This window comes from Anolis sagrei, chromosome 1, assembly GCF_037176765.1.
Source record: "Anolis sagrei isolate rAnoSag1 chromosome 1, rAnoSag1.mat, whole genome shotgun sequence".
Taxonomy (NCBI): Eukaryota; Metazoa; Chordata; class Lepidosauria; order Squamata; family Dactyloidae; genus Anolis; species Anolis sagrei.
In genome coordinates this window covers 85,841,593-85,862,146 of record NC_090021.1, presented here as the reverse complement: position 1 = coordinate 85,862,146, position 20,554 = coordinate 85,841,593, and the positions used below count along the sequence as shown (strand labels likewise).

At 39.6% G+C, this 20,554-nt stretch overlaps 1 long non-coding RNA gene across 4 annotated transcripts in view; it reads right to left on the bottom strand.

Annotated features, from left to right (window-relative positions):
- LOC132760940 (uncharacterized) overlaps window positions 1-20,554 on the bottom strand; it is a 105,332-nt gene that overhangs the window by 57,631 nt on the left and 27,147 nt on the right. Inside the window, exon 3 of one of the 4 annotated variants that reach the window (XR_010909694.1) lies at window positions 7,621-7,758. The exons of the other annotated variants lie outside the window; for them this stretch is intronic. This is a non-coding gene — a long non-coding RNA (uncharacterized lncRNA). Of the gene's footprint in view, window positions 1-7,620; window positions 7,759-20,554 lie in introns of those variants that run through there. 4 annotated transcript variants of the gene reach the window in all.

The following is a 20,554-nucleotide window of genomic DNA, read 5'->3' as shown; positions in this document are numbered from 1 at the left end:
TTGGTATTTTCATTATCTACTGACACTAAAAGGCTTCTTTTACCAGGTTGACTGTAATAGATTCATTGCCATTTAAAATATGCCCTTTTTATGTTGTTCTCTCGTCTGTGAAGTTCAACATTTGATAGGTTTCCAGTAGCCAATCTCAATGACTGAGATCCTATTATAAGACCGCTGGGATATAGGAACACTACAGGGCAAAGGCAGCCCTATTTCTAGCTGTGCAATGCAAGCTGGACTGCTCCTGGATGCCCACCTGCAGTCAATCAGTGGGTAGGGCGGGAGCTGCTTCCCCCTACAACCAATCAGTGGACAGAAGTGCAGAGCTGAGTCTAAGCATCCCCCAGCTACTATCACACAGCTGGGGGAAGCCATTGTGCAAAGAAGTTTGGGTTACTACTTTGTAAAATGCTTTTCAAAGCACTTATGTTGGTGTAACCACCAGTTTATGGCAGTTTAAGTAGATAATAATAATAGTAGTAACAACAACAACAACACTTTATTTATATTCTGCCCTTCTCCCCGAGGGGACTCAGAGCAGATTACAGTATATACACAGACACAGAAAAACATTCAATGCCTTGTTACAAATTACATACAATGAGACACAAATTCACAGAAAGTGGCAAAGACTTCTCTTTCCATCTCCAGCTCTGTGGGAGATGTTCTTTTTCCATTTCCAAGCCAAGGAGCCTGCATCTGTAGAAACTTCCTGTTCGTGTGGCCAGTATAATTGTTTGGAGTGTCTTTTTGTTTTTTCTTGCCAAAGCAGTACCTATTGATCTACTCACATTTGCATGTTTTCAAACTGCTAGGTTAGCAGGAGCTAGGGCTAACAGCCGGAGCTCACCCCATCCTGTGGATTCGAACTGCCAACCTTTAGGTCAGCAGCACAAGATCATTGCGGCACTGCAGCTGATTCCAAGAGTGCTGCAGTAAGTAGTCCCCATTATGATTGACACTGTGACCTCAAGGGTTCATTTAGTCCAATTACTGGAATAATTTCCATAACATCTGAAGCTATGAATAATACTTAGAACTACATGAAGGCTAATTGGGGAAAAACTTGTATCCTTAGAAAAGTATGCAAGTGATCCTAAATTTTTGCAGGAAGAACTTGAAACCGCCATTGGTGTTTTCACATGGTTAGCCTTGAGCTGTTCACAAGTTAGCAATGCATCCTGATTGGCTTCCACACACAGCTAATCAAAGAATTCAAAAAGAACCAACGTGAGATCAAAGAAAACTTCTTCTTCACCATGGTCAACCAGTTGTCTGTGGGAAGCCAGTTATCAGGACATGAGTACAACTCATTTTCTTGAGTTGGAGGTGCAATTTTGCCTAGAACAAAAGATAAGGGGGCAGCCCTCCATGCCCATTCCATCTCCAGAAACCTGACTGGACAAGTAGTTGAAGCTTCATCTCCTCAGGGAATGAAATAGTATTCTGGGCCACAAAAGAATGCTTTCAGGATCAAGACAAGATCACATAGCACACATGCCTGGCCTCTAATACTTCACCACTGTCCCCCAGCATTTGATGCATCATGGTCTACCTAAAAATAAGACCATATGTCTTCCTTCCACACAACACACACCTCACCTGCTGCTGCCACCACATGGTGTAAGTATTTAAGGGTTTAATTATCTCAATCAGAATAAAAACCCAGATAATTATACCAATCACTCCCAAGTGTCACTAGTAATAATTATCAGTCTGTATGTTGTAGTCTACAAAATACAACGGTCTGTACTTTTTTCCCTTGCAAAATCACTCTCTCCTTTTCTGCTCTTGGATGATATTTTATCAGTGCCAGTTTCTACTGTGGTCATTTTTCAGAGTTCTGTCCTTGAGGCAGAAGAGGGTTATCCAGAAGTAGGATTTCAGAGTGACAAATTGATACCTCAGGTTACTCCTGGTGGCAGCTGGTGACATCCATGTCAGTGGTAGACTGTGAATCCACTCCAGATGTTAATCTGAGGGGTTTGGATTGTTTTGTTTTTAAGCCATCGGATATGTCAAGCAACAGGGGTCAGCACCTCAAATAGCTTTTTTAAACTCTGGTCTAAAATCTAGAATAGATTCATCACCAGCTACCACTGATCTCTTAGGCACATGTATATAAATATATGCAAATAACCATTCAGACATCATCTAATTCTAAGCCACCTATTTCATACACAGTAGGCCAGGTTTGTTTTATACTCTTGGTCAGAGCCTGGAAATGTTACTTTTTTGATCTCCCATGATGGCAGGGTAATTCTGAGAATTATACTTCAAAATAGTAACCTTTTCAAGCTGTGCTATTGACAAAATATGCAAGGCAATTACATTTATCCTGAGAATTATTTATCTTCATTTTTTTACATAAGCTACTGACAAATAAACATAGCATAACAACTGAAATACAGAACTATGATATGGGTGTGTTACAGAGGTCATGGACACTGGCAAGAATACCTAAAGCATACCATGAGTGCTTTATGTGCTTTGCAGCTCCGATGCATATTGGGAACCATAGTCTATCACTCCACTCCCATTGTACAGTACATCGATCCTTTCACAGACTCTATTAGATAGTTAAGTAATAGCAGCTCTCTACTGAACATGGATAATGCTCACCTTCTCTTTAACTGCCATGACTACGGAATTATAAGAGTTGTAGTTAAGTAAGTAATTGGTTTGAACATGTTTTTAATTATTTGGCTTTAATGTATATGTTTGGTTTTATCCGATGTGTGTATATACAGTATCAAATTGTGCCTTTTTGTGAGCTGCTCTGAGTCCCATTTGGGGTGAAAAAGGTGAGATATAAATGCAGTAAATCTATATAAATAAAAATGTAATGTTCATTTGTGGGATTAACATAACTCAAAAACCACTGGACTAATTCACGCCAAATTTGGACAGAATACACCTGACAACCCAATGAGTGACCATCACTCAAGAAACACACCAAAAAAGTGAAAGGGACTTTAAATCCCAAACATGATAAAACAAGGTACAGCACATGCATGAAAACTACTCTGACCCCGCCCCCTACACTAGGGGGAAAAAACAAACAGCTTCAGTGAGCATGGAAGGTTCCAGTGGGCTGGGCAGGCAGACTTTCAGCTTCCCCAGGCCCCTGATTTGGGATTTGCCCCCTCTCTCTCCCACCCACCACTCCCATGGGGGCCTTCCTTCCTTCCCTTTGGGCCTACCCTCCTCCACCACACCAGGGCCTTGGGTGGGCCCTCTTTACCTCCCTCCCAGTCTCCTCCCACCAAACAGGGACCCCTTCTCTTTCTTTTCCCACTGATGGGGTGGGCAGGTGGCTGCTCTGTGGCACCCCTCGCCAGGCTTCTCCTTCCCTTGCCTGGGTGCTGACAGGAAGGGAGCCTTGCAGCCCTCAGCCTTGCTAGGCCTGTCATGGGTTGGGAGGAGCTTTTTGAGATGGGCCTTGCTTGCCCAGCACCAGACCCTTCTTTTTGTAGGGCACCTTTCATGCAATTCTGCTTGCATGCCCACCCGCCAAACAGGTGGGAGGGTGTCCTGCAGCCACGGCAGAAAAGAGAAGGAACCAGCATTAGGTGAGCGAGGCCCACCTCGAAAAGCGCATCCCGCCACCCCATGCCGGGCTCAACAAGGCCGAGGGCTGCAAGGCTCCCTTTCTGCCAGTGCTCAGGCAAGGGAAGGAGAAGAAAGGAAGAAGGATAGAAAAAAGGGAAAGAAGGAAAGAGGGAGGGAAGAAAGGAGAGAAAGAAAGGGGGAGGGAAAGAAATAAAAGCAAGAGAGAGGTAAAGAAAAAAGGGAACGAAGGAAGGAAAGAGGGAGGGAAGGAAGGAAGGAAGGAGAGAAAGAAAGAAGGCAAGAAAGAGGGAGGGAAGGTTGGCCACAGCAATGTGTGGTGGGTACAGCTAGTGAATAAATAAATAAATAAATAAATAGTTTTACAATATCCTTAGATTTCTCTTCTGGTGCATCACCAAACTACAATTCTCAGGACTCCATAGCCTTAAGTCATGACAAAGTGATGTCACGCTGCATTAATTCTACAGATGCACTCTTACTCAGATTTACCATGTTATCACACCAGGACTTTACAGCAGACAGCCCTGCATTTCTGTCACCTGCAGAATTTTGGGAAATGTAGTTTAGGGTGGGGCCTTTTGCATTCTCAGCTACAGAGGATCTTGCCTTCCCAAACTACATTTCCCAGAATTCTGCAGGTGGTGGAAATTTCACACCTCAGGGCTTTAAAGGCCTGGTGTGAAAACAAAGTCATCAAGTGATAGCACAAATTTGTAATTGAGATGAACTGGAAGCAAACATGCCCATACATAATCATTACCCTAAAGAACTATGTATATGTGGGGCTTTTTAGACTGTAAGGAAGCTCTTGAAAGGTGTATTGTGATGACTGAAACCATAAAATTTGAGTCAACATGTACACTCTGTAGAAATTACCTACATCATAGTATTTGGAGCATATGCACTCAAGTGAACAAAAGGGAAAGAAAATTATGTAACTGAAATGGAATTGTTGTTGTTGTTGACGATGATGATTTCCCACCTTTATAGTAGCCTTCAAGGAAGAGGAAAGAAAAGCATCCACATGAAAGGACCAAGTTAGTGTTTCTGAACATTCTGGAAGCATATGGTTTATGTGTGAAAATATATTACCGTATTAATGTCCTAAAACCTCCAACATATGCATACGAGATCTCACTGCTAAATCTGAAACTCCTATTTTGAAATTCTCCCAAAGGCTTTTAATAGTTTAATTAAAATGATATAAAATCATTCTAAATATTAACCTCTAAAATGAAGCCGATCTCCAGCATAAGTATTCCCACTGGCAATGCTGATACAGTATTCAAGAAACAGAAATGAATCTAAATGAAAAATGTATAGTTTAATGCACTATGGAATTCCTCAGTGACAATGAAGCAACTAATACAGAGGATCAGGAGGGCCTCACCATTGCCCTCCTCAAGGCACCACCAATAGGCACGGGGGGGGGGGGTCATCATTGCCCTCTAGCAGGCCACCGCAGCTCCCGTTGATTTGTTCATTTAGGCAATGAATGTTTGCCACCTTGCTACTTTTGTCTGTAAACCACCCTGAGTTTCTTTGGGAAGATAAAGTGGATTATTATTATTATTATTATTATTATTATTATTATTATTATTATTATTTGAAACACAACAAGATTAGAACACAGCAAACAAGGTCACTCTGCTGTCTGTTGTACTGGATCACATGTCGGACACTTCCCAAAGGTCTAGGACTGTGTAATGTATCAGCGAATAATGCATGCAGATCCCAGTAGAGTGGCCTTTTGCAGCTGACAGATGGTAATTTTGTCAGCACTGATTATGTTTAAGTGCAGGTCAAGGTCTTTAGGCACTTCACCCAGTGTGCCGATCACCACTGGGACCACCTTTACTGGCTTGTGCCAGAGTCTTTGCAGTTCGCTCTTTAAATCCTCATATCATGTCAGCTTTTCCAGTTATTTTTCTTCAATCCTGCTGTTGCTTGGGATTATTATTATTATTATTATTATTATTATTATTAGCTAAACTGGTTTGATATCTTGAAATTTTACAACTAACTTAGTCCTGCACAGCCTGTAATTATGCTGTATTCTTGTCATATGCCATGATAACATGGCTCAATAAACCATGTTTTGCCACTGTGAAGGGCTGCAAATATAGGCCACATAGCTGGTGGACCATTCAGCATTGCGGAGCATTTCTAAAGCAGTCCTCGTGAAGTACTATTAGTAATAGTAGTTATTATTGTTACCATTATTATTATACAAGGAGGGGCAGAATTCTTGTCCTCCACCCTTTCCTTCACCCTCTACCAATGGAAAACATCTCAATCAAGATATTTATATTGGCTTGTGGGAGGGACTGGGGGAGCTAAAGCAGAGGCTTGAATCTGGTCTGAACCCAGTCTCCTGTGACCCTCTCAACTGTCATCACAGGGCATCATGCCTACTTTTCTTGCTTCTGTATTCTTCCTTCGGGCATATTTTTTCCCACAACTTTGGGCAGATATTTTTAGAGATCCAACTGGTGGAAAATGTAACACAGATCAGATCCAACTGGAGATCCGATATGGCACCCTGGGTATGGATGACTACAGTAATTCCCAGCTTGAAGGCAGATGGTTTACCTAACCCCCAGGTGGCAAAGGAAAATTGCAATGAATTACACCAATGTCTATTCTTCTAATGATATACCTAGCAGGCAGACTTTGTTTCCTTAGTCAGTAGGTGGGTTGGATAATTGGTTTCCATTGTTTGACTGATGCTTGGATCCAGAACCATGATTGAGCCAAACCTTAAAGCTATAACCAATAAAGACTAGTGGACTCTTTATCTCAGCAAATGTGATTTGTGCCATTATTGTAAAGTAGAGCCTTAATCACCACTGAACCCTCAAAAGAGATATTGTAAAGACAGAAGGAATTCACAAAGGACCTAGATCCAGGGGAAGGTGTATCGAGGACTGATAAAGGAGTATGGCAGAGGAAAGGGTGCTGGGAACGAAGAAAGTCATTTCCCTGGTGTCTACTTTTCTCTGTGCTGAAATTCAGGAGGGAGAACAAAGGAATGTTTGACCCCTTCTATCTTCATTCTGACATACTGATCATCCAAAAGTTTATCACTTTAATAATAACTAAGTCTCAGTGTTTCCCTGAGAAGCCATAATGAAACATCGACATAGAAAAGAAGGCAGTGAAGGTCAGGTAATTTCCAAAGCCAATATAAACGGAACAACAACATTAATATGGACAGTGAGAGAATATGGCTCAGGCTAGATCTGGCTTGTTGGGTAAGCCATCCTCTGGAGCAGAAAATCACAGATCAAGCTTTGCCCATTACTCCATCTCCATATAAAGGAAGCCATTTCCTGTTAAATAGCAACCTCTTAAGTGCCAGAAAGAAGTTGGTAGCCGGGTTTTATACCTCTAGCCCTGGGATGCATTTTCTGTCAGCTTACTTCAAAATCCTAGAATTTTTTTTAAAGGAATTGATATTGACAAAAGTGCTATATCAGTTAAGTAATTGAATCCAGTATGAATGAAATTACCCACATGTGTACTCTTACATAAATACATTCCATACTTCATTTTACACTGATGTGCTTTTATACTTGAAACTCTGATAAAGCTCACACACCAAAAAGTCTGCAAATTGATGCTGTCACCAAAAGATGATGGACTGATTCAATTAAGCAGAGCGTAGTTTGAAATGTTCTGCTGGGAATTTCTTACTAAAGCCATATACTCCTTAGGCTCTCTTTAAGGGCTTGCATCCTGTCATTTTTCTTCATTATTCTTGCATTCATTCATAAATACTTGGAATAATATTCTCTTCTTAAAGGATAGCACAAAATGAGCAGTAATGCTCATAGTTAATAACTTGTCATTGTGCCTAGAACATATAATTCTTTTTTTCATCTTGCATTGATATATATTTTAAAAAATATTGCCTAGCATTCTGCATTTCAGTTACAGATTTGCAACCTAGAATTATGGATCTGTAAGAGCTATGCAAATATTCACAATTACCATGATCACAAAAGCTCTCTGGCACCCACCTTAAACTGCAGGGAGTCACTCTGAACTATGCAGCATGGTTGAGTGGAGCACTTCAGGATGATGTGGCCAGGCCCTCCTGTCCCCAAGCACTGAGGTGAAAAAAAACAAGCAATCCACCACCCTGGACGTCTGTCACTTGAAGTGGGTGCTTTAAATTTCAACCTAGGTACAGCAAGGCATAAGGTTCATCAGCTGAAGTTTAATTTCATTAACAATATATTCAACAACTTCAGAAAATTTCAAATAAGTATAAATGATTAATCAAATCACCTATATTAAAGACCAGTCTATGAAGGCATTTTGGTATTTTAATTTATAACTTGGAACAAATTTTAAAATATCTAGTTTCACAAATGTATTTAAATACAAACTTAGGCATTTTAACTACATCATAAGTAATTACTTAGCACGTTTATTGTTCTTTGAGTTAGTAGCAAAATATCAGATTACTAGAGTCAAGTACATGGATGGAAAGCTATTACAAGGGACAAATGACACTGAGGTGAGTAGACCAGAGGAGTGGAATGCAGGGGACCTAAAATGGGTATCAAGAATCAATTTGGGAATTTAATCAATTTATCTTAAATGTGGAAATGTGGGTTGGAATCCTATTGGGTCATGACTGCATTCGTGAGTGCTTCATTTTCTCAATCCCTACCTATGCCCTAGTTTAGGGGCGCACAGAGACTATGAAAGTCCCACACATCCCATTTATGGGGGCTGCAGCCACTGCTATCAACAGGTGTTTGTTCCTGTTGACCAGAAAGTGATGGCATTTTCATGCATACCTTCGTGTGAGGGATCTTTGGTGTGAGAGGATTGGAACACGGTCCTCTTTCTGTCTGTCATGATGGAGAAAAAATTACCAAAGGAGTGGGAACATTAGTCAGCTGCTTCCCAAGAAACAGGGGAACAGATTCTGATTGATTTCAGTGGCTGCTGATTGGGAATCAGGCCAGGATTCATTACATAGCTATGGAAGTATGGCATGATGATGATGATGATGATGATGATGATGATGATGATGATGATGACAACGACGACGACGACAACAACAATGGGGAAAGGTGGGGTATACATTTCATAAATAAATAAATAAAATGATTTATTGCTTGTTTCTCCCCAAGGAGATCAATGTAGTATGTAGAGGATTCTGGCCATTTAAATAAGAGGTCTTGATGATTATTTAATTTTATGTTGGATTCATGCTTAAGCTTCTGATCAGACAAACAGCCAGCTTGCTTCCAAAGGAAAACATGCCCTTTTGCCATTTCTTTAGCAAAGCAGCATGTGCCCAATGCAGTTGTGAAGCAAAACAATGAATCCTCAATCTATCTCTATGGATGTGGGGATGAGGAAATTTGAAGCACGCCATGGGCAGGCAGGAGTTAGGTTGCTGGATCAAGACTATCCCAGGCTCAGAGACTTCTGGACCAAATTTTGAGATCTAGGGACCCCCTACCCCAAGATGTCACAGGAAGGTAGACCTGGTGATGTTATTAAATATGACACATTAAGCATCAGTCGCAGCTGAACAGAGTATAACATTCTTTTTTTTTTAAAAAAAAAGTCTAATATCAAGTCTAACACATACAAGTACACAAACATATTTTTCAAGGCAATGCTCTCAACCTATTTTTCCCCCTTTGAAACCAGAAAAGAAAGTCATCAGACTCAAGGCCAGATCCTAAGATTTCATAACCCTAGATAGACAATAGAGAAGGTACACATTGTAATGTCCAGCTATTTTTCTTCCAACTTTACTCCAAGTCTAATGGAAACCTTGAATGTTATCTTTTTCTTTATTAATTGCCATTATGTATGTGTTGTAAAGGATATAAGGTAAGCAAGTTGACAGCTACATTGACCAGAAAGTAACTTTTTTCTTTTCCCAAATGTTATAATCCATCGCAAGTTGACAGGATCTATTACAGCTCTGTGTGAAAATGTAAAAATATATTTCTGATCTATCTGGAGGGGCACAGATGGGAAACATGACATGGACCAGCAGCTGTCTAGTTGGAGGCACATTCACATCAAGATAATAATGCAATTGCAGATATTTTTGACATATTTAGAGCAAGTGAAGGGTTCAGACAATGAGAAAGGAAACTGTGCTCAATTCATTGAAGTTATTTCCCCTGGAAATGGAGGATAAAACATATCTCTCATCCTATATGACAGGAAAAGTGTAATAATGTCACAATTAGACCACTGAGAAAATTCAAACCATTCCCAATATCTTCTGCTTTAAAAAAGACTCACTAGGATAGGAATATTTCTAATCATGTTTGGGCACCTATTGTAATGTAGGACTTATAGGGAACTAGTCTGCTCGAGAATTTTGGTGAGGTCTTATGGGTGATAGAAACATCAGTTCAGGTACTTGGTTATCTGCAAAAGAGCCTTAGAATAACAGAAAGTGTCATGTTTTAGCAGTGGGGGGGGGGGCAATACAAAATTTCAGCACAGTGTTATTTATGGTTACTCAAAGGTAAATCCCATTGTATCCAGTACAGGACATGCTTCAAGATATGTACACAGCACTGCAGCCTGGATGTAGAACAGGGTTCTTAAATTTTGAAGCAAAAGTTTCTCGTCAAGTCCCAAGAAACGTTTTACATTACATTACATTGTGTGTGTGTATCAGGCATGGGAAAACTTTTTGATGCATTGTGTTTTAAAATTTGACAAATGGGCTGGATCAGTGACAGATAAATGGAGAGTGTTTCTGTGAACTAATTGAAAAAAATATAAATAAATTCTTACACACACTGCACATATCTTATTCATAATGCATAAAGAAAAGAAAGAACAATACAATATGTTAAAATGGAGAACAATTTTAACCAACACAAACTTAATAGTATTTCAGTGGAAGACCTTGGGAGCTATCCAGTCCAACTCCCTTCAGGATGCAGGAAAAACACAATCAAAGCACACCCAACAGAGTCTATATGTAGGCCAAATTTATCAACATTTTTGTAATTGCATTGGTGTGCATGTACTAATCTGTGGTAGCCTACATAGATCCTATGCTTTAATAAAAAATAGTTCATATATATCTATTGGTTCCAGTTCTGCTGACATTTGTAATAATAACAATAGTAATAGAAGCAACCCCAGGGGCCATCCAGGCCAGCCCCTTTCTGCCAAATCGCAATCAAAGCACCTCCAACACATGGCCATGCAGCAATAATAATAATAATAATAATAATAATAATAATAATAATAATAATAGAAACACAGAAACCCCAAGAAACATCCATGCAAGGAAAGCACAATCAAAGCACCCTTTGAGCAGTGGGAAGGAAATGGAAGCAAGAAGGAAGGCAAGGATCTGGGTTGCAAGGAAGGCAAGGGAAATTGTTTTTGGCATCAAGGAAGTGGGGGGAAAGGCTTTTGAAGCAAAGGGGGTGAGGGAGAAAGGGCTTGGGCAGCAAGGGAGGGGGAAGGAGAGGATCAGGAAAGCTTAGAGGGGGAGGGAGGGGGAAGAGGAAAGCATGGAGCCCCAAGGGCTCCACTGAGCACACTTCAAGAACTGCTGGTGTTGAATATCACCTAACCCAGACCAGCACTAGACATTGCTGTTGCTGCTGCTGCCTTCAAGCCATTCCTGATTGATAATAATCTCTATCATGGGGGGGGGGGGTGGCAAGAATTATTCAAAGGGGGCTTACCATGGCCTTCTTCATGTAGAATTAAAAGTAGTGGAGGGGTATACATAGGGGTACCCAATAAGGTACCACTTAGATGTATTGGTTACAACTCCCATCAACTCTTAACATGGATGATGAAAGTTATTGTTTGTTGAATACAGGGTTGTTGAATACAGGATTGAGGCCAGAACCATCCTCAAGTTAAAATTCTTCTATTCTGTCCTGATAGCATTTGGACAGTTTCAGAGACAGCAATTCTCAAGTCCTGTCACCAGCTAACTAGTGAATCAGAGTAAAGAAACATGTGATGTGATGGCATCGCCCCATCATAAAATATGTCTATATGTGTTGCACAGAAAATGGATTTTGGCACGGGGCTAGCAGGTTTCCATCCAATTTAAGATCTTTCTCAACCAGAGTCTTTAAAAATGGCTTGCTTCTAGGAAATGTGCATTATTGTTTGTAATGAATAAAAAATGAAACAAATGGGTCACATTCAGTTCCATTTTCATCTATAACTCCATAAATGTTATCTAGAAGTAATACACATAAATTGGGTTCATTTTCACCACTCTATACATTTTCAACAATCAATGCACAGCTTAAAATTACATTGTTCTTTAAAATGTGCATCTTTGTTTAAAGAGCCTGAACTTTACAATGTCTCCTCCTTAAAAAGAAATATGTGACTCACCAAATTGTTTCTATGGTGTTTTCTCTCAGATCAGACAAGAAAGAACCTGGAGAAATGTGTCTGATTCTAGTATTTGTCTTCTAATGAATGAAAAATGAAAACAAATGATCACATTTGGTTCAGTTTTCATCTGTAAGTGGTTCTAAATGGGTATAAAGAGGGTTCATCTGCCTAGCTCCAGTCTTAACATTTCTTTAGTTGTACCAGTCTCCATGGAGCCAATTTCAACAGCTGTTTACTGGTGGATGTCACTTGTTTCTTTCAGATTCTCTTGCTCAAGGTCTTGCACCCCCAGGTGCCATTGGTTTATAATTTCCATTATCTCTGATAATAGCCCAGATTTACTAGGTATCACAGGGGCACAATCCAGAAACCTCAATTTGGGGACTACTACACCAAATCAGGGGTGGAGAGATGGTGCCTCTCCAGATGTTGTTCGGACTCCAGCTCCCATATGGCCTAACTGGTGTGGTAGTCCAATGGCTTCAGGAGGGCTACAGTTGTCATTCTTCTGTAGATGGCTTGGTTTTTCAACATTTTAGGGATTGGGTGGGAAATGGCAGCTGCCACACAAATATGGGGGCCTCAATCGAGTTGAAATAAAATTAGGAAAATGGATGGAAAAAAGAAAAAAATGAGTAATGTTGTGAAGGAAAGTTTAATTGAATGCACACAGAAAGATGTGATTTTTTAAAAACATATGAGTAATGAAATAAATGAGGTCTTCAATAATGGAGATGAATGTAATTATATATTGGGGGAGCTTGGATAGTCATCATTGCTTCTCTTTACTCCGTGACTGGTGTCAGCAGAGTTAATTGAAAAAGCTGCAAAATGTTAATCAGCTTCACTTGAAATTCTGTATTTGCAGACTTTCATGGCATCCTTAACGGTAATGACTATATATCAGAGGAATTGCAACTTGCCTTCATTGGCAAGTTCTTCTGTTTTAACCTGTAAATTGATGCGTAAACAGTTTTATAGAAAAGCGCTAGAGCCTAATTTTTGTCCCACAAAAGAGAACTGGGTCCTCAGAAGGCTTCTATATCTTCCTACCACTTGAGGGGAAAGTTATTACTACAGAAGTAATGACAACCAACTAAGATTAATGGGATGAGAAGCCGAAGAAACAAGCATATACAACAAATGATAAAAATATGATCTAACATTTTAGTGTGTGTATGTAGAATAACTAATCAATTTCCACCTACATAGCAGGCTTCCAGTCTTATAGCCATCTCCCTATAACTATAGTCAGTTAAAAATAGCTGTATGCATTTGAATGCAATCGCAATCCATTTTGTTTAGTTTCATTCGTTTGGCCCCATTTTTGTTTTTGCTCGCTGCTTCCAAACACAGGGCATCTATTTGAATGGGTGTTTTGTTCTACATCTGAAAGAATGAATTTTTGGACCATTGGCAGCAATGGGAGGGCTTCCTATTTATTATTTATTTATTTAAAACATTTATATTCCACCCTTCTCACCCTGCAGGGGACTCATATATACGGCAAACATTCAATGCCAGGACATAAAACCATAAATATATACAAACATTAAAATCACTCATATTAACATTAAAAGCTGCTTTAAAACCATCTCAGGACACCATTTCCTGTTTTCTTGGGCTCTGATTGACCCAAACACCTCCTCCTCCTCCTCTGAGGCACGTAGAAGGCCTCTTGAGCAAAGCCACGTGGCCCAAAAACCAAACAAAGCAAAGGTAACCACGCAACTTTCTCTTTTGTATCATCCCTTCTTCTGTAGAGAAATGGGACTTTCATTTCATGCCATCCAAACAGACGAAATGAAAACCCGAATTAAACAAATTAGACAAATACCGGACCTATGACTACTGAATATACCTTTAGTATATTATTGCTAAAATGTTCAGTTCTCACAGACATCCAGCTCACAAATTCTAGGTAAAGGTAAAGGTTGTCCCCTGACATTAAGTCCAGTCATGTCTGACTCTGGGGTGTGGTGCTCATCTCCATTTCTAAGCCGAAGAGCCAGCGTTGTCCATGTCATGTGGCCAGCATGACTGAATGGAGCGCCATTACCTTCCCGCCAGAGCGGTACCTATTGATCTACTCACATTTGCATGTTTTCGAACTACTAGGTTGGCAGAAGCTAGGGCTGACAGCGGTAGCTCACGCCGCTCCCCGGAATCGAACCTGCGACCTTTCGATCAACAAGCTCAGCAGTTCAGTGCTTTAACCCACAATCCTGCAAATCCTTAAAATCCTTAAAATACAGTTGGTCAATATTCTCCCATATAACATATCACTTAGTTTCTCTGGATTCACCGGTAGTATTCCAATTGTGTTATGGAGCATGAGCAATGATGAACTACAAGAGTGCCCAGTGATGGAAAAATACAGAAATACCATCTGTAGAAAACTGGACATTGAAAACGTGGGCGTTAATAGAAACAGACAAGCTAGCTTTGTTGAAAGATAAATCACGAGACACATTCTTAGAATAGAAACCGTTCTATCAATATATATCTGAGGAAGAGAGGAGGACTTTATGTATGGATTTGGAGATAAAAACTGTTGGGATATTTATTTGTTAGTGTTAAAGCAAGTGAAAGTAAATATCTTGGTGGATATAAGGCAGAAGAAAGAAATGTTAAACTATAGAGAAACCAACCAAAGGGAAGCAGGAAAGCCTCTTTTAAAACTAATTTATTTATATATGTTCATATTTTAGATTAACATTAACTTAGAAATGTGTGTCGGTGAGAGGTTGCATAGTTAATTATGTAAATGTTGTTCAAGTATGTTTATGTATAGCATTGTTTTCTGGGTGAGTGACTCTTCTAAGCATGAATGAGGAAACTTGAAAGCATTCATAACTACTCCTTACCAAACAGAAATAGCCACATAATCTAAAATCATTAACCAACTTTAAGGTTAGTTTTTACCCAAGGCAGGACTTCTAGACTTACATTCTAGACTTCTAGACTTGCCCAGTTACCATATGAAAACATTCACTTTTTATCTGTCATTGAAGATAAGGGTCTTGCTGATGCACTATGTAGATTCAAGTTTGTGGTGTCTCTTGTTAGATAGTACATCTTTTCAGTCAGCCTTACAGGCAAGCTCCTACCAAGTAAAATAGCTCATTTAAATCCAACTAGAATCCAATTGCAAGGGACCAAAGACTATTTTGTGGGTTGCAGGTGAGAGTCTGGTTTTCAACAAGTTTTGAAAATTGCTACTGAGATTGCGGAGTACGAAAAATATTTTCACAATTTGAGACACAACAAGTTGAAAAAATGATAAATGGCCATTTGCGAATGTGGCCCAAGAATAGACACTGCAAGTTCAAAAGTAGAAATTAGATTTCTACTATACTGTTTTAGACAAAGTCATACAATCTGTTGAAGAAGGATTCTAACATCTACAACAACATAATTCCTTTTTTGGCTTTTTCTATGATATATACAACATCAACAAAAATGAACTGAAAATATACTTAAGGCCTGCAAGATTTGGAAAAATCATTGATGCACAATGGAAACAAAAATATTAGCAAGAATCCACTGAGGCAGCTGCAGATGTGTACCCATCTGAGTTACAGAGCTGAGATGTGTCACCCAACCCAGTTTCCCAGTCTCCACTTACCAGCTAGCAACAGAGCATGCTTCCTATGTATTTTCTAAATTTGTGAATAAAAATCAGCCATGAATTTGTCACTCTAAATTACACATTCATAACTAGCTCCATGATGCTGCAGCTAAAAAAGCCAACAGGATTTTGGCCTGCATAAATAGGAGTATAGTGTCTAGATCCAGGGAAGTCATGCTACCCTTCTATTCTGCCTTGGTTAGACCACACCTGGAATACTGTGTCCAAATCTCTACACCACAATTGAAGGGAGATGTTGACAATCTGGAATGTGTCCAGAGAAGTATGACTAAAATGATCAGGAGTCTGGAGAACAAGCCCTATGAGGAGTGACTTAAAGAGCTGGGCATGTTTAACCCGTAGAAGAGAAGACTGAGAGGAGACATGATAAATATGTGAGAGAAAGTCACATGGAGGAGGGAGCAAGCTTGTTTCCTGCTACTGTGGAGAGTAGGACGCGAAGCAATGGCTTCAAACGACAGGAAAGGAAATTCCACCTGAACATTAGAACTTTCTGACTGTGGGAGCTCTTCAGCAGTGGAACTCTCTACCCCCAGAGTGTGGTGGAGGCTCCTTCTTTGGAGGCTTTTAAACAGAGGCTGGATGGTCATCCGTTGGAAGTGCTTTGAATGCGATTTTCCTGCTTCTTGGCAGGGGGTTGGACTGGATGGCCCAAGAGGTCTCTTCCAACTCTATGATTCTATGAATTCCAGTCACCGATGCCAAAAATATGTGCTGCAAATTTATAATGATAGTTCAGGCTTCATGCCATTTCATGCAATCACAAAATGTAATTCTCTTGATATGGTATGACCCCCATATCCGTGGGAGATACATTCCCAGGATAGTTGTAACCATTAGTAAAAATCATGGATGATAACAAACTCTGCTGAATGAACAACCTTTGGTGGAAGTATACCATAGAATCATTCTGAAGGACCCAAGAAATGCCTAGAAAGGACAAATTTTGTCAGACGTGGTATTGTTCCTAAAGATCAGGGGTACTGGTCCCACAGATAAGGGATTGTACAACAAAAACTCCTTGATAATGAGCTTAATGTTTGGGTTGCTTTCAGAGTCCTTCTTGCATTTCAAATGATGGCAAGTGGTGACCAGAGCTTCTCAAGGCTCAAACTTCCATGTGCTCAACAATGTTGCAAAAGTGAGTGGTCAGCCTGGCAGTTATATCACCTGAACATGCACAAGTATTAGTGCTTCACCTGAATGAATTAGTGGCAAAACTTGGAAAGGAAAAGGTATGGAAATGAGATGTTGATGTAATAATAATTGAAACTTTTACATTTTAACATCACAGTTCATAAGATCATTCAAAATTGTTTGTGAGCTAAAACATTTTCTTTTGTTTTGGAGAAAGATAATCATCAATGGTTGTTTACTTGTTCGGGCAATTTAAAATAATGTTTGTTTTGTGCTCTTCGTTTTTTTTCTACCAAACCCCTGTTGTTGAAAATTAAAGTTAGTAGAGAATTTTCTTCAGGGTATTATGCAAGTACTTAGCTTTGCCTAGGGCATAAAATAGCCTGGTACCAGCACTGGAATCAGATCAGATCTGTCCACATATCCCAATGTTGTCTGTTCTGACTGGCTAATCATGTGACATCATTAGGACAAACAGATTTATAATAGCCTGACACTGCGGATATATACCTGAGTGAGGTGAATGGTAGTACATGAAAGAACATGCTATAACAAATCTGTTTGTTTTATAGGAGACACCAAACTCTTTGTCATTTTACTGTGGCATATTAACACAACTTATTTTGAAACACCTGATCAGCAATGGCTCTCTATTAAATGGCCAGTTAGCCCCACCAGCAATACAGAATCCCTTCCCACATCATCTTGTACTGAGGCAAAGAATGAATGAGGTTAATGAGGTTTTCCTCTTCATCGTCAGCTTTGAAGATAAACCTAAAGTTTCCCAGCAACTGTTATATTTTGGGGTGTGGGAGGGGGGGGGATCTATTCACCCAAGGGCCACCAATGTCCCAGAAGTCTGGTAATCTTGGACAAGATGGATGGCAAGCTAGGCAATGGTTTTATAGATCTGCAATCAATACAAGATTGTAAAGAAGAAGAAGAAACTGTCTGCCTGTCTAGAAAGGCAAAGAAACTCTGGAGAACATGCTACCACCACTACTTTTACTGCCTTTTAGATACCCACAAAGCTAGTTGCCCCCAATTTCTTTCATTTGATAAGTAAAGACTCTCCAGATAAAGACTGAAATCCAGTATCAGAAAAACAAAGCATAACACTCTGCCTGTAATGTTTCATATCTCCATATCCCCTGTTGGATGGGGAGCTATCATTGATCCCTTTGCACTCCATCTATCACCTCCGTTCACCCTCAGCTGTCAAGCCCAGGAAACAAAAGAAAAAGTAAACAGTACTTCTCTAATAGAGCTGCACCATCCTATCCCTGTATCAGTTGAGTTGCTTTTCCATTCTCATTCCATCCACTGGTAAGAAACAGTGACTCCTCCTTAAAACCTCTGGGGTGGCGTGGAGTGGGCTTGAATAGTGTGCAACAACACTCTTTATTCTGTGCCAAAAAGACAAGTTTCTATATAAGCCACACTCACACATGTATATCTCATTTTCAGGATTCTAACCAAAGTGTTCCTTCTGTGAATTCCTCATTAGCAGAATGATGTCATTTTGCATTAGCAGTCTGAATGCATAAGTATATCCTAACCTTGCATAGCATGATGATGTTCAAAAGTAACCAATGTGGTAGACTTTTATATGATGCCAATTCCATCACCATATTAAATCAGAGATGACCCTCAGTTCAGGTTATGCCTTTATCAAACACTTCCAACATTCAACCACAGAAACACTGACAGGAATGAAGACAATATACCATTAGTAATACCAGCGCACTAAAGTATCGGCAATGATTTTTTAAATTACAATTTTCAGGTCAAATCCGATGCAAAAATATTTTATGATTAACCCTTGGTGATTCTGACATTTTCATAGAAAGAGATCAACACATCCAATCAAAGCCATCAATTTGCATAGAAAACAAACATGTGGGTCACTTTTGGGAAGATGAGTAAATAATTGATTCTTCTTCTCCTTCACCATTATATCCATGTTCATATAGCATGTGTGGCTGACAACCATGTGTCATTTTAAATGAAGTTGAAAACATGTCAGCAACAAGCAACAATGTTTTCCTTTGAGCTCTGCAAATGCTGCAGCAACTGATTACAACTGGATTGTAAGTACTTAACAAGAGCATTACAAAACGAAAAAGACTAATGAGGAGAGAGGAAGTGGGGAAAACGAGGGAGGAGGCGACACAAAAATAAATTAAATTAATGAAAAGGAAGGAGGAAAAAGAAGCCATTTAAAGTAGTTTTCATTATGCTATAATTTAGAGCTACAATGGCAGAAAAACAATTTTGCAATATATCCTCTTTATGGTTGCATGTCCCAATTTGTAAATTGTCTCTCTGCCTCTATTATTCTCTCTCTAGGGGGAAAATGGATGCACGAACTACTCCAAGGCATGATTACAATGTTAAACAGCACAGTACATGCATTTCCAGGATAGTGGGGTGAGAGAGGAAGATTTTAACCCTAAGTTATTGCTCTTACTTAATACCCATTGTTTTGGCTTTTCACATTATTAGGTGATAGGAAAAAAAGTGCACCAGCGACTACTGCTTCAGATTTTCACACTGTTAATATAAAATGCAAATATTCCTTTTGTGACCTTTTTACAGCACACACACCTGTGATAAGACACATCACTTCCCAATTCATTTCAGCTTTGTACATTTCATGGAAGCGTCATGCATAAGTTACTCCACGTTTTAACATGTTTCACCACTTCCTTTGATGTGTGAAGTGGGTCTCAAGCGTATATTTGGGAGATTTGCAAATGTGGTCCGTGGAAAAATCAGACAATACCGTGTCAGCTGTGACTTGCAGTTAAAAAGGAGAAGCAAAATCTGAATTAAACCCATCTGTGATGCTATGAAGGTATTTCCGGCACAAATGGCTGATTAGAGGAGTTAAGTGCTGGAATACCAATTAACTGGGGTAATTACATCTCTTGTTTTTAAAGGGAAACTGTGGAGCTTTTGTAAGAGCAAATTGTACTTTAATTATGGTTAGAATCCTATTTACTCAAAGTGAGAGTTATTTCTATACCTTAGGGGTTCTCAAACTATATCAGTTCTGTTTGGACCTCCCTAATTGTAATTAAAGGCTTGTCCAGACAATCTTAACATCTCAGTTTAGCTGCCATTTCAGTGCATCAGCTTCGTGCAGCTTAAGTATGCGGTGTGCTTCAACCCACAGTACCTCCTGTTAATCAGTCTTCTGGTGTTTTATTCCATTCACAAGAATAGATGTGATACTTGGCCATGAATTCCCTTCCCATAGCTTCAATTCATGCTGCAGCTGCCGGCAGGTGGCCAAGCAGAACACTGACAGAGATTTTATCTGATGGTGTTGTCTCATCTCTGTCCCAGGTGGGACAACTCAAAGAAGCAAAGAGGCAAAGAGGCATATGCTTCTTGCATGTTTAAGATCCCCAGACAACCAAGAAAGAAGAGACAATGTCAACCAATCTAGTACAGCAATGGCCAGTTGTCTGAAAGATCATTGAAACCATTCAGTTCCCAAGGGGACAAGTGTGTACTTGGAAGCATGTTGTTTTTTCATACTTGTTTATTTAGGTTCCATGACAGAGAATGAGTCAGTGCTTCATTCAAGCTCTCCTGGGATGGACCATTCTCAACATTCACCATTCTACTCAGAGAAGGGGATGGTCTTTTTTAATATAAGAATTAAAAGAGACACATTGACTCATGGACAAGTCAACTCAATGTTTTTGAGGTTGAGTTTTTGACCAAAATTTCTAGACTTATACATTATATAAGGTAGTCTATTTTGATTGGCATCATGCAAAAAAAAAATCCAGTATCTAAGTG